At 39.7% G+C, this 15,016-nt stretch overlaps 1 protein-coding gene and 1 long non-coding RNA gene across 6 annotated transcripts in view; one reads left to right on the top strand and one right to left on the bottom strand.

Annotated features, from left to right (window-relative positions):
• Nucleotides 1-15,016, top strand: part of NPAS3 (neuronal PAS domain protein 3) — a 925,755-nt gene that overhangs the window by 833,646 nt on the left and 77,093 nt on the right. The window lies entirely within an intron of this gene.
• LOC145528856 (uncharacterized) overlaps nt 8,535-15,016 on the bottom strand; it is a 176,222-nt gene continuing 169,740 nt past the window's right edge. The window contains exon 3 of the long non-coding RNA XR_014070741.1: nt 8,535-11,343. This is a non-coding gene — a long non-coding RNA (uncharacterized LOC145528856). The remainder of the gene's footprint in view (nt 11,344-15,016) is intronic.

The raw sequence follows: 15,016 nt of genomic DNA, 5'->3' as shown, positions 1-15,016 counted from the left end.
CTGAAACATCGTATGCCTTTGAAGTTTATAGTAATACCAAGGAAGAAAGAATTTTATCATCATTGTCCATAGACACATAAGCTGACTGCTATTAAATAAACCAGTTTTAAAATCTCTCATGATCTCTCAGAAAACTGGACATTCTCTTTGTCTCTTGCTTTCTTATTGGGATGCTTTGATTTAAGATAATGTCTGAACAGAGAAGCTTCGTTCAGCAGTGTCATTTGACCCAGATTGTATGTTTTTATAGCCTGAGCCAATTAGTTAAAGTGACTTTGACTATAATAGGGACCTGTGACATTCCTCAATATTATTGCATTAGTCACCCTGGAACAGTTTCTGGCTTGTGTTTATCATCTGGCTCTGACTGTGCCTTCTTTATCCTGATATTTATATGATCGGTTGCTGGCCTATAAAATAGTCACCTCTGAGTCCTTGAAATTAAGCCCTCTGCTTTTCTTTTATTTCAGTAAGTCCTTGGCACTCAATGGAACAGTGTGAATCACCTTTATTGTTCTGATTACTAATCTAGAGTTCTTTCTTTTTTTCACCTTTTTAATCTCTATTAATCAAACGAGGGTTGGGCTGGGAGTCAAGAAATTGGGTGACGGGGTAAACCTGGGCAAACCACTTACCCTTTTTCTGCTCTCATTTTTCTTCCTACACGTGGGGAGGCTGCTCTAGACCATCTCGCTCTCTTCAGTTTGTGCTGGAATGGGCTAGAGTTCCAGCCTCTGTCCTAAGGCTGCTCTTCAGGAGGACTGGACCTCATTAAGTACACTAGTTTATCTATGAAATAAACTTAGATAAGCACTGACCACAAACTCCTTGAGGGCAAGACAATGTCTCATGGATCTTTGTAATCCATCACTACACAGACGCTCCTTGAAAACAAGGACAGTTATAGGTGTAATTTCTTTCTGTATCCCCAGGGCCCTGCAGAGTGTAAGTACCTCATAGCTATTTGCGCAGTAACTGAGTAACTGAACTGTCGCACTCCAGCCGCTATTTCCCCTCAGTCTTGATGGAAGCCATAGTTTTCTATTCCTTCCATGCCTTCTTTCTCTGATCTTCCCTGTCATGTTTTTCTCCCTTTGGTGCCTCTACTTTTACAGGTATTTCTTTTCCTTTTATTTTTCTCATTGGTATCATGTCATTTTTCATTAGTGTAAGTCCTAGTCTCCTTTTTTATGGTAACATACATGTGACATACTTTCAAGTGTACGGTTCAGTAGCACTAAGTACATCCACGTTGCACCACTGTTGTCACCATCTCCAGAATTCTCATCACCCTGAACTAAGCTTCTCTACCCATAAAACAAATGCTCCCTGTCTGCCCCTCCCTCTGAGCCTCTGAGACCCACTACTGGACTTCCCATCGCTATTAACTTGCCTAGAACCTCGTGTAGATGGGTTTCTACTCGTTCTTGCATTTAGGGCTTTTCCCTTGCTCCTTCTGACCCTTATTTTCTCCGACTTTCCCGCCTTGTTTTTGTTGTTCCTTGAAGCTGCCCTCTTCCTGCCTTGTCTTCTTTTCTCTGTCCTCTGCATCCTTAGTTGCAGCTACTGCAGGACACTGACTTAATATTTCCTTGTTATGGAAGTGAAAGTCGCTCAGTTGTGTATGACCCTTTGCGACCCCATGGACTATACAGTCCATGGAATTCTCCAGGCCAGAATACTGGAGTGGGTAGCCTTTCCCTTCTCCAGGTTATCTTCCCAACCCAGGGATCGAACCAGGGTCTCCTGCATTGCAGGTGGGTTCTTTACCAACTGAGCTATCAGGGAAGCCCTTGTTATATTCACACTAATTTTTAGGTTCTTAATTCACTCTTTTATAAAATTGTTCTATTATATTTAAATAAGTCACAGAACATTTAAAGGCAGAAACATGACTCATTAAAATTTTTGAAAGCAGGTTTCTAGAAAGGGCCAGCTCAGAAAATGACAGCACTAGAAAGTTAGAGAGGGAAGAGCAGTTGATGTAGTTGGAAGGGATTTTGCCAGAGAAAGCTTCGCCTGTTTGGAAATCACTGTCGAGTTTGCATAAACCTAGGGAACTGTCAAATAACCTAAGCATTCTCTGGTCCCCCTCAAAAAGAAAAAATCACTAAGAAAGCCAATTTCCTTAGGGGTAAAAGATAGAAAGGAATCCTACTAGAGTTCAGTGGCAAAGGCAAACTGAGTCCTTCTCTCTGAAAAGGAGCAAGATACACCTTCTAATCATTCTCATTCAATACCAACTTTCCCTGAAGTCTCAACTTCCAGAACAGATGGAAACAAACTCTCCTCCCCTCATTTTTAGACATTCTTTTGTTAAGCTTAAAATTCCTCTTTTTTGGGGGAGTGTTTCTGTGTGTTCTGTGAAGTTGTGGACAATACAAGCATTAGCCTTTTAAACACACAAACATAGTGCACAGAGATAGATATTAATGTAGAATAGTAAAGATCCATCTCATAAAATCTAGAAAATGAAGTAAAAATTAAAATCGCTCCAAATTCCTAATATCCTTTTGCCCATCATGTCAACACTTTTTGCATACACCAGGATTCTTTGAAATATGCTGCAGCCAAAATGGAAGTTAGAGATTTCTAAGTAAATTACAACTAATAAATCTAGATTTAGTTTAAGCCATGCTATATAAGCAGCCTTGGGTACTTTAGCGTGCATGGTCACAGACAATGGATCCTCCTTAAAATGGGAAAAATAAAAGAGCTTATATCTCAAAGAGTGTTGTGACAACTAAATTAAATGTGTATGTAAATCACCTGGCATTAATCCTAATTCCCTGTACCTCAGACCGGCAATGCACAAAATAAAATGGCTATTAAGAAAATCTAGCCTCTCACCCAACATGTGGATTTAAAATTATAATGTTGCAAATGTTGGGCTACCTGCTTTTATAATGATTATATTTATTTTTTAAAAACTCCAAATATGAGTTAATTCATGCTTCTTCAGTTTTTTAGGCCTGGGGAAAGCACAGGTCATTAGCACATGAAGCAGAGAGCCAGCAGCTGGTTTGCAAACTCAAAGCAGCTTTGAGTTGTAAGAATAGCATTCCTTTTCCTTCCACTCTTTTCTCCCTTTCTTTCCCTCAATATTGCAAAGTTCCTGTTTTGTATCTTTTACTGTTGCTTGTCTGTGTAATTTGTGTTTTTCTCATTCCCTGAGTCCTTTGCATTCATCTTTTCAGCCCTCTGTCTCCAGTTGCTTTCTTACTACCCTCCATCTTTCTTCCTCCTCATTTTTATTCCCTGTTTAATTCTCTCCTCTCCTCTTTTGCATTTGCATTTTCTCCTGTTCACATTTATTCTGTAGCACTTTCTAGTAAAACCAGTGACTGTAAAACTTTCTTACCATCTCGCAGTCAGGTTCATGATACCTATCCATTTCAGAAATTTATCACCCTAGAAATCTTTTACCCAAAGTCATGTTAATGATAATAGCACAACCGGAAATGTTGGTGAATACATGAATTTTGAGGACAAAATAGTAACATGTATAGAGGTACTTTGCTTTCTTTCTGATATTAGTCAGATTCACATTTGATGTGGGATTTCGGCACCAGATACCTCACAAGTACACAACGATGTTAGCTGCTCAAATTTAACTTAACATTAATCAAGCTTTTCCTTCATGTGGATTTATGTGATTCTCCTAGCAGCCTCCTGTTGTAACACTGCAAACTTCAGAGGTATAAGATGTAGATGGAGGAGAGATACATGACCGACTTAAGACTATAGAGCTATTTGGTTGCTAAGTCAAACCTAGAACTCAAGCTTCCGTCCAAGGCATAGCCCCACTCCCCCGTGGCCCTGCTGCTCTCCATGTTGTGGCGTCATCCTGCCCAAGGGCACCACTGTTGTGATTCCAGTTCAGGATCCCCTGCTCTGGGACCTGGGGGACTACTGAGCATTTCTGTCCATTCCTGTTCCTTGATCCACCCAATAATCCTAAACACAGACGTTGGAACCAGCCTGCAGAGATGTCAGCAATACCAACTACAACCATGAAAGCTGACATTTACTGAGGGCTCGTCATGGGCCAAGTGATATGATTTACATGGATTGGTCTATGTATTCCACTGTACGTGGCAATTTAAAGTGACTGCAATTGAGTTCTCTAAATACTACACATCCTACTGTGTATCTTATCAAACATTACTAAAGCTGTTTTACAGAGAAAGCTTATCTACCCATCTGAAGGGAAAAGAAAAAGAATCAAAGTATTGAAGAGAGTAAAATAAAATCAAAGTAGAACCAACAAATCTGGTCTCCAGGTCCTTTCTCTTTCTGCACTGAGTCAACAATCTATGCCATTAGCCTCACTGATGGACCAGTCTCAACCTAGCACTGAGCTAGTGACATAGGGAAGTAAATCTTTATATTTAAGATTGTTTTGGCTGTTTGTTCTCGATACTAAAGGTCCTCTTGCCATAGAGAGGCACTACCTCTCCTCCAAGTAGAGTCAGCCCTCCGTATCTGCAGGTTCCACAGCCATGGTTTCAACCAACCATGGAGGGAAACCTTGGATACCAAGGGCCGACCGTACTCTGACATTTTATATAAGGGACTTTAGTATCCCTGGCTTCAGCATCCCTGGGTGTGGTGTTCCCTGGAGGAGGAGGAGGGGCTCCTCCAACCAATCCCCTGTGGATCCCAGGGATGACTATCTACAAAACCTCCCTGTAAGACCCTCCTATGTGCTTGTGTTACCTGTTAGAGCATTGTCAGCAGATCAGAGCATAATTGGGGGATGTTAAAATGAAAGGAAAATAAAGAAATCTCATGTCTAGAAGAAGGAACACTAGTACAATTAAGAGGGGACTATGGAAGGGGGGAATCTCATTACCAAATATAAATCCCAAAGAAAATAAAATAGTCTTGACAATAAAAATTATTATTATATTACAGATATGAAAAGAGAAAAGCATGGTTCTAAGTTCACTGAAAAGTTTCCCTTCGGTCTTGAGTGATTCTTCTCCAGAGCCTCCCATGAGTGCAAGCCTATAATTTTAATTATATCTTGGCGTTCTCATAAAGCAAACAGCGTGCTCAGGTAGTATTTATTACCTGTTAGGAAGACTACTTACGAATATGCTTCACAAATTCCAACCACAGTGATCTACAATGGGCCTTTTCAAGGACAGAAGGGGTGAGCGGGGATGCACGGTGGAGAAAAGTTGCTCATTAAGGGAGGGTTTGTTATCCAGAAACGTATAATTAAGGTGACAGTCCCAGCTTCTGTGACAGCAGACACTCGGGTAGTTGTTTGATTGCTGTGTAGGTCAGGGATCAGCCCTGGCGACAAGATGTAGCCACATTAGTGTGTTAGCGAACAGGTTAGGAAGTAAATTACAGCTGCCTTTCTCAAGCACATGACTGTCCGTCTTCATTGTTTTGTTTTTACTGTACATCAGCAGGCCTGTGGCTTCTGAAGACTTTGTGTGACAGGTTAGGCATTTTATCCTTTGAGTAAACAGTAATCACGGTGTGAAGAAAGTGGGGCATTGGAGATTTGTCCTATTCTTTGAGAATTCCACTCTTCCTTTTTAGTTTGCTCCAAGGGCTCATTGGGGATACATATATTAAGCCCTTTAAATAGTTCATAATAAATCTTTGTCTCAGGCTGATTCTGACAGTTTTTTAAAGAGTCTTTTAAGAGAGAATCCTCAATCATTTGTTAATCCATGGGGTGATCTTCAGACTTTGGGAAAAAAATAACAGCCCGGGCTCTTGGGTAGTGAAAATACAATGTAGGAAAAAATATATAAATATGGAAAATCCCAAGAATGTCATCTTACTGAGATTACTTACATGTTCTGCATGTATCTAAATGCTTTCTTTCTTCTCCAACAAGCCAAAAAGAGAAAAGAAAATAATTGTCAAAATAGCAAGGGTTGTTGTTTTCAGACTAATAGGCATCACCTAAAATGTCAGACTTTTAATTGTGTAAGAGAATATTTTTTCTAAAGTAAACTAATTCTCTTGGCAGAAAGATCATTTCTTCTTTGCCCTTGTTTCCCCTTTAAGACTCCTTCTGTCCTCCCCTAAATTACTTCCATACACACTGCTATTTTACCTGGTTGGGGAGAGGCATTCCACTTTTAGAGAAAGGATTGTAGATGTTGGTTATTAGTGTCAACAAAAACAAAAACTTTGAAGGGCAAGACATAGCTTTCAGAATAAAGACCTTTCTAGACTGGTTTTATAAAATTTAGTTCCCATTTTTGGTGTAAGCTAAGCTGTCAAGTATATTAGATGTTTATAATTTAAAGAATATCCCAGGATTTTAGCACCAAAAGTATAATATACAACACTTATTAGAAGAAAGTAAAGGCAATATTATCTCCCATGTAAACAGTTAATACCAGGCAGTCATTACAATACCTGTGCATTATTTGGACAATGAGTGGAAAATATTCTAAAGCTTCTCTGCAGAAAAAAAGGAATGCTTGATCACAAGTGGTTTATGTAGAAATCATTTGCTATTCCAAGGAAACTGATTTGGCTGTATTTGGTTTGCTTGTACCTAAAGTGATTCAGGCAGAAACTAAAGAATGCAAATCCTATCTCTGAGTCACATATGACAATAAGCATCACAAGAGGGGCATTTTCCCCAGGTTTATGATTTGAATCTCTATGTCATTTCTAAAATGCAGGTTCTCAAGTGGTTAAAAAAAAACACCAAGAACTTTGCTAATGACATGCAGTTTAGTTCAGTCACTCAGTCATGTCCGACTCTTTGAGACCCAATGGACTGCAGCACGCCAGGCTTCCCTGTTCATCACCAACTCCCAGAGCTTACTCAAACTCATGCCCAACATGTTGTTGATGCCATCCAACCATCTCATCCTCTGTCGTCCCCTTTTCCTCCTGCCTTCAGTCTTTCCCGGCAACAGGGTTTTTCCAATGAGTCGGTTCTTCGCATCAGGTGGCCAAACTATTGGAGTTTCAGCTTCAGCATCTGTCCTTCCAATGAATATTCAGGACTGATTTCCTTTAGGATGGACTGGTTGGATCTCCTTGCAGTCCAAGGGACTCTCAAGAGTCTTCTCCAACACCACAGTTCAAAAGCCTCAATTCTTTGGTGCTCAGCCTTCTTTATGGTCCAACTCTCACATCCATACATGACCACTGGAAAAACCATAGCCTTGACTAGATGGACCTTTGTTGGTAAAGTAATGTCTCTGCTGTTTAATATGCTGTCTAGGTTGGCCATAGCTTTCTTCAAAGGAGCAAGTGTCTTTTAATTTCAGGGCTTCAGTCACCATCTGCAGTGATTTTGGAGCCCCAAAATATTAAGTCTCTCACTGTTTCCACTGTTTCCCCATCTATTTGCCGTGAAGTGATGGGACTGGATGCCATGATCTTCATTTTTTGAATGTTGAGCTTTAAGCCAACTTTTTCACTCTCCTCTTTCACTTTCATCAAGTAGCTCTTAGTTCTTCTTTGCTATTTGTCATAAGGGTGGTGTCATCTGTGTATCTGAGGTTACTGATATTTCTCCCGGCAATCTTGATTTCGGCTTGGGCTTCATCCAGCCCAGCGTTTCTCATGATGTACTCTGCATATAAGTTAAATAAGCAGGGTGACCATATACAGCCTTGACGTACTCCTTTCCCAATTTGGAGCCAGTCTGTTGTTCCATGTCCATTTCTAACTATTGCTTCTTGACCTGCATACAGATTTTTCAGGAGGCAGGTCAGGTGGTCTGGTATTCCCATCTCTTTCAGAATTTTCCACAGCTTGTTGTGATCCACACAGTCAAAGCTTTGGCATAGTCAATAAAGCAGAAGTAAATGTTTTTCTGGAACTCTCTTGCTTCTTCAACGATCCAGCAGATGTTGGCAACTTGATCTCTGGTTGCTCTGCCTTTTTTAAATTCAGCTTGAACATCTGGAAGTTCACGGTTCATGTACTGTTGAAGCCTGGCTTGGAGAATTTGGAGAATTACTTTGCCTGCATGTGAGATGAGTGCAATTGTGCAGTAGTTTGAACATTCTTTGCCATTGCCTTTCTTTGGGATTAAAATGAAAACTGACCTTTTCCAGTCCTGTGGGCACTGCGGAATTCTCCAGATTTGCTGACATATTGAGTGCAGCACTTTCACAGCATCAACTTTTAGGATTTGAAATAGCTCAACTGGAATTCCATCACCTCCACTAGCTTTGTTCATAGTGATGCTTCCTAAGGCCCACTTGACTTCACATTCCAGGATGTCTGGCTCTAGGTGGGTGATCATACTATCATGGTTATCTGGTCATGAAGATCTTTTTTGTATAGTTCTTCTGTGTATCTTGCCACCTCTTCTGCTTCTGCTAGGTCCATGCCGTATCTGTCCTTTATTGTGCTCATCTTTGATTGAAATGTTCCCTTGATATCTCTAACTTTCTTGAAGAGATCTCTAGTCTGTCTCTTCTATTGTTTTCCTCTATTTCTTTGCATTGATCGCTGAGGAAGGCTCTCTTATCTCTCCTTGATATTCTTTGGAACTCTGCATTCAAATGGGTGTATCTTTCCTTTTCTCCTTTGCCTTTAGCTTCTCTTCTTTTCTCAGCTATTTGTAAGGCCTCATCAGACAACCATTTTGCCTTTTTGCATTTCTTTTTCTTGGGAATGGTTGTGATCACTACCTCCTGTACAATGTCACGAACCTCCGTCCATAGTTCTTTAGGCAGTCTGTCTATCAGATCTAATCCCTTGAATCTATTTGTCACTTCCATTGTATAATCATAAAGGATTTGATTTAGAGCGTTCCTGAATGGTCTAGTGGTTTTCCCTACTTTCTTCAATTTAAGTCTGAATTTGGCAATAAGGAGTTCATGATCTGAGCCACAGTCAGCTCCTGGTCTTGTTTTTGCTGACTGTATAGAGCTTCTCCATCTTTAGCTGCAAAGGATATAAGCAATCTGATTTCGGTGTTGACCATCTGGTGATGCCCATGTATATGTGTTGTTGGAAGAGGGTGTTTGCTATGACATGCAGATGGAGTTTATTAGAAATCAATGCAATAATAAAATAGCAAAGTGGGCAAAGGACAGCCTACTGTTATAGATAGATTCATTCTCATGTAAGTTCACGTAGTTGAAGACCTAGAGCACAGGCATCCGTAAATACCCGGGGTCCCTGCCATGATACGGGTGAGCCGCAAACCAATGACGACGAATGCAGGCCGAGTGTTCTGCTTCCAGTTAACAAGAAATATGTGGTGCCAATCTTTAAAACAACCATTTGGCATTATAGTATCTACCATTTAGACTCAGATGCCATCTGATACAGTGCTAAAGTGTTGATGTTAAAGATGCCACACACATCATTAGACAGTTATATGCGAAGCCGGGAAGAGGGCAGTTAAGTAGTATCAACACATTCGCTTTGCACTCAGTTTGAGAAAAGGCTACTTCCACCCAATTTCACCATCACCCTTAGCAATAAATAGCTTTTATATTTTCAACTTGAAAAGGGTAATTCTACAGCAGAGCTAATTGCGAACATTATAAATAGAATCATTAGAAAATGACTGCTTTTTTTTTATCGCCACCACTTGGGAAGACTGTGCGTAGCCTTGAAAATAATATACAAATGACTTATCGTCAAGCTCAGATATGGAAATGATGCCTGTACATTCACTGTGATGCCTACATGTATCTTAGCTGACCAAGACCATAAGGATAGAGCCCTGTCTTCCTGGGAGCAAAGCAGGGTTACTTCTGCCAGGGGATTAGAGGACTTTGTTTGGGTCCTGAGATGGAGCAGTGGTCATTGAAACATGCTGTGATCATAAGAGAAGGGAAACTTTGCTTAACTGAAGATGTCAAAAATAGATATTCATTAGCAAAATAACAGATATAGATAATTATCAGGTTATCTCCTATTTCTGGCTCCTCTAAATTATTGTAAAGTATAAATAATGTTACTTAGAATAGTCTCCAATAAATAAACCTCAATTCTTTATCGATGATGGATTTAATACAGTACTTCAGACTGAAAACATTTTGAAAAATAACCACTTCAAGATGTGCTGAAATAGAGCCATAATAAAATCAACAAATTCTAGCTGCCTTGTCAAATTCCTGTATGATAAAAAATAATAAATTAGCAGAAGACACTGACTCATGAGACATTTGCAGAGACCTGTCAACCAGGCTCTATCCCCAGAACACACACGTTCACATGGGAAAATAAAAATTGGTCATCGTGCTGGACCCCATAACTGAGGAGGCAAATTTTAAAAGCCATACCATCACACTGGTATTCACTTAGATTTTCAGTTATTGCTTGCTTCTCTAACACTCTCCAGTGAGAAAGTTCCAGCCATTCTGAACTTTTTCTGCACCAGACATATGTGTCCCAAGCCAGTTTCCTGAATGCCTCCATCTTGTTTCCTGCTAAGCAGGTGACTCTCACACCAACCCTTTCCTCAGTGCCACATAGAGTCCTCATTCTTCCATGAGCAGGGATGCCAGAGTTAACACATAAAAATACAGGATTCCCAGTTGAATTTGACATGTACATGCAATATTTGTGCTGTGCTATGCTCAGTTGCGTCCAAATCTTTGGGACCCCATGGGCTGTAATCCACCAGGTTCCTCTGTCCATGGGGATTCTCCAGGCAAGAATACTGGAGTAGGTTGCCATTCCCTCCTCCAGGGGATCTTCCCAACCCAGGGATCGAACCCACATCCTGAATTGGCAGGTGGATTCTTTGCCAAGCACCAAAAAAAACAGTCATTGTTTATCTAAAATTCACATTTTGCAAGGTGTCCTGTATTTTTATCTGAGAACCTTCATTAGGAACAAACATCAATTGCCACCATCTTTTCCACGAATCCCACTTTTGCCTATTCACTTTTACTGAAGCATTTCTTCCTTGAAGCCCACTACTCAGAACTCGCTCTGAACAGAGGCTGTGATTCATTCCTCTGCTTCTGACTCTCCCAACGTGAAAGAGCAGTGGTTATCACCCGGCGCACCCACTGCCACTTCCCCACTATTTCCCCCAATATCAGCACATTAAGACAAACAAACAACAACAACAAAAAAAAAAAAAACCCAGCATTCCTTACCTGTTCTCAGTGCTGCTCTCCATCGGTGATGCCCACACCTTTCACTGACTGACCTCAGTGGAGAAGGCTCGTGCTCTGAGGTCTGTCCAGCCATCTCCACTAGGAGGCCACAGATGCCAGCATCCGAGTTTCCAGGAGGGGTAACAGTTCCACACACATCTCCTTGACTGCCCAAGCTCAAGAAACTCATTTCCTGACTTACCTTTAGCCATCTATTGGCACAGCCATTCCTTGACCTTTAACCATGCTTCATTTTTAAAATGCCAAGTATCTGTTAGAAAAAATAGAGGAAAAGCTTTCTAAGGCATGAGAGCAACAAAAGTTACAAAGGGAAAAATGTATAGACTTCTCTATATAAAATTTAAAAACATTTTTGTATCAATGAACACCATAAAAAGAAGTAAAAGGTAAAAAATGGGGGAATATTTACAAGAAATGTGGCAGAGATAGTATCCTTAATATATATATATATTATATCATATATATATAGTCGCAAAAGAGTTGGACACTAGTGACTAGTTGACTAGTCACTAAGTTGTGTCCAACTCTTTTGCAACCCCATGGACTATAGCCAGACAGGTTTCTCTGTCCATGGGATTTCCCAGGCAAAAATACTAGAACAGGTTGCCATTTCCTTCTCCAGGGGATCATCCCGATCCAGGGATTGAACCTATGTCTTCTCCATTCACAGGTGGATTCTTTACCATAGAGCCACCTGGGAAACCCTATATGTGTATGGGTACACACACACACACAGAGACAGATACACACACACACACACATATATATATATAAAATTTTATATATATATAAAATTGATAAGATAAAGAATAAAACTCAAGTGGAAAATAGAGGACATAAATACATGAATCACTAAAAAAAAATTCAAATGGCCAGTAAGTATTAAAACATTATTCAATATCATTAGAAATAAAAATGCAAATTAAACACATGAGATGTTTTTACATAATGCTTTTTAGGATATCTTCTAATTTAATACTTTTTATCAAATAACAAATATATTAAGATGGCAATTAATATGAACATCAAACATTGCTGTGTGCTAAGTTGCTCAGTCATGTCCGACTCTTTTGCGACCCCATGGACTGTAGCCCTCCAGGCTCCTCTGTCCATGGGATTCTCTAGGCAAGAATACTGGAGTGGGTTGCCATCACCTTCTCCACAAACATTGCTGATAAACATATAAACTGATACACACTACAACTTTTCTGAAAAACAAATCATACATATTAGCTTTAAAAAAAAAAACGTATGCTCTTTGACACAGTAATACTTTTTCTAGAAATCCACCCAAAGACATGATAAGAAAGTTGAAGGAAGACTAATTTCTAAGAAATTCATCACCATGCAATGGAATATTACATAGTCAGGAAAAATAGTGTTTGAAAGTGATATACTGATATGGAAACATGCAGATACTATCATTACTTAATTTTAAAGCTGCCTTACAGCCAAGACCACTGGAGCCCAAACATCCTTTTATTCCCCAGTGTCTAATAAAAGCCCAGCTATTATCACAGAGTGAGCTATGACTTTTAACATTAAAAAATGTGGGAGATACTCAGGTATGATACTAATTTTGAAATAAATATATAAATAAATAGTAAATTAGGGACAACAAAACATATTAGTGTTAATAGTTGCTGGGTGATAAGGTAACTGCATTTTTTTTTTCTTATTTATACTTATGCATTATCTTCCAGATTTTCTATGAACATAGGAAAAATAGAGATATAGAACATGAACTTGTTTAAAAGCAACAAACAGCATTCTCACAAATCATTCTGGAAACAAAGTGCCCTTTACTGGCTGCCTCACCCATAGCACCATCCCTTCCCCCTCGTTCTCTCCTGTTCCCCATTTCATCACTCCTCCTCACAGGTTTGTCTCTTAACCCTCTGGAGTCCTCTCTGTCGTCCTTCTTTCATTCCCATTGTGTCTGCTTCCATCTCTGGCAAAAGCCCACTGTTGAGCATGGCCTAGAAAAACTACAAAGCCATTATCATCGGGGCCCCCTAGAAAACCAGTGTGCTTAAATTTGAGCCATGCAACTTCTAACTACTGTGTAATCTTATTACTTATTTTCTATTGATCCTACTTGCTTTGCCCACATGGGCTGCCCCATAGGCTACCCCACAGCTTTTTTTTTTAAAACTCTCAAAATCCTCTCCTTCTCACACTTCCTTTATCTCCACAAACGACCTTTACTCTATTAAGTTGTTCAACCCTGTTCTCATCACCTTTCCCTCTCTCTCCCTCCCCTCTCTCCCTGCCCCCCCAACTCACATCCTTTTTTTCTTCCCCCCATTTCAGAGGCTCACCTCTCTTTTTCTGTTACTGATGCAACATCCCTTAGGATTTAAATTCTTCAATTAGCATTTCTAATACAGACAACTTTAAACTCAGTCCTCTCAATCAATAAACATACTCAGATCTCTTTATTTTCATCACCAATATTCACCAAAGAGAAGTATATCATATATTTACTCAACCTTTATCCCACTTTTCTACTGAAGCTGCTCTCTCTAGAGATCCCCAAAGAAATGACAATGCCAATATGTTCATCTGGGAGGCTCGACTCTCTGCCCAGTTCTTAGTAACACCTCCCTTAGTTTCCTACAGGTTAAATTCTCATCCTTAGCATATCACTTATTTTAATTTTGTAGGTCCAAAGGTAACATTTCTAGAATTTTATCAGCACTGGTGCATAACTATCCAAATAATAGTTTTCTGTAAAGCTATTTAGTGATGAAGTTGCAACTCAAATCATCAGCCCAGAGGTGTGGTGCATTTACCCCAATATCCACGTGACTTAGTTTCCTGTGACCACACAACCAAAAGGTGGTTCTCATCACTCGCCAGCGCCTTACCCTGCATCACTCTTCTTTATACCGCATTAATTACTACCAGAAACTATTATATATTTTCCCCTCTTCCCAAATGAAAACATTGTTATAAACTATCCCAGCTCATTATAGATCCTCATTACGTATTTACTGTAAATAACTGAACAAAGACTGAGCGAGCTATAATATCCAGTATGTGCTATTTAAAATACTCATTGTCTTTAGGGCTATATGCCTAGTAAGGGCCAGGAGTTCTAGGCACAGGCAAAAGATCAACCTTTAACAACCTGTAAGGTGCCCTCTCAGTCCACATGCCTACCAGTGGAGAGTGACACTTTGTGCATCCGTGGTTTGAATCACTGCCTGATTTTTCACCCAGTGCTGCATAACTGTTTCTCATCACATGGCATTGTTGTAGTTAGTCACAGAGCTTTAAAGCAATGAAAAGGCAGAATGCATATGTGTGTATTTGCAAGTGTCTCTATAACCAGACTCCTCTATATGACTCCTTTTGAAAATATGGTATGTCGACAACATCTGTGCCTGAGATGGAGATTTGGCCAGAATGCTAAGAAAATAAACATGGCAGTTCAACTCGATACTGGCAACTGGTTACTGCCCCATGGATAGGCTGCACAGAAGATTCATGTATATGAAATAGTATATTAAAGTAAACTTACAAAAGCAAAGAGCAATCATTGCAACCATAATTTTTTCTTCCTCTTTGGGATTCTAATTTTAAAAGCATTAAAGAAGACAGCTGCTCATGCTGTGATACGCGCTAAACAGCCTGAAGGATGGAAAAAAATATATTTGTAGCTCATAATAACTATTGACCTTTCTGATATACAATGTTCTCTGTGTTAGCTATTCGTTTCTATCAACAGTGAAGATTGAACATGACTTTTTAATAGAAAACATGGGGTTTCAAGCTGCCTTCACAAAGGTGTTTATGTATTGTTATTTTGTTTTGTACTACAAAGACCAAGTCCTGATGCCCTTTGTCTGACATCGTGTTTGTCATTAAAAAAAAAGAAGAAGAAGAAGGAAGGAAAGAAAGGAAGGAAATAAAAGAAG

Source organism: Giraffa tippelskirchi, chromosome 12, assembly GCF_054371585.1.
Source record: "Giraffa tippelskirchi isolate mGirTip1 chromosome 12, T2T-mGirTip1v1.2.pri, whole genome shotgun sequence".
Taxonomy (NCBI): Eukaryota; Metazoa; Chordata; class Mammalia; order Artiodactyla; family Giraffidae; genus Giraffa; species Giraffa tippelskirchi.
This window is presented reverse-complemented; position numbering and strand designations above follow the sequence as displayed.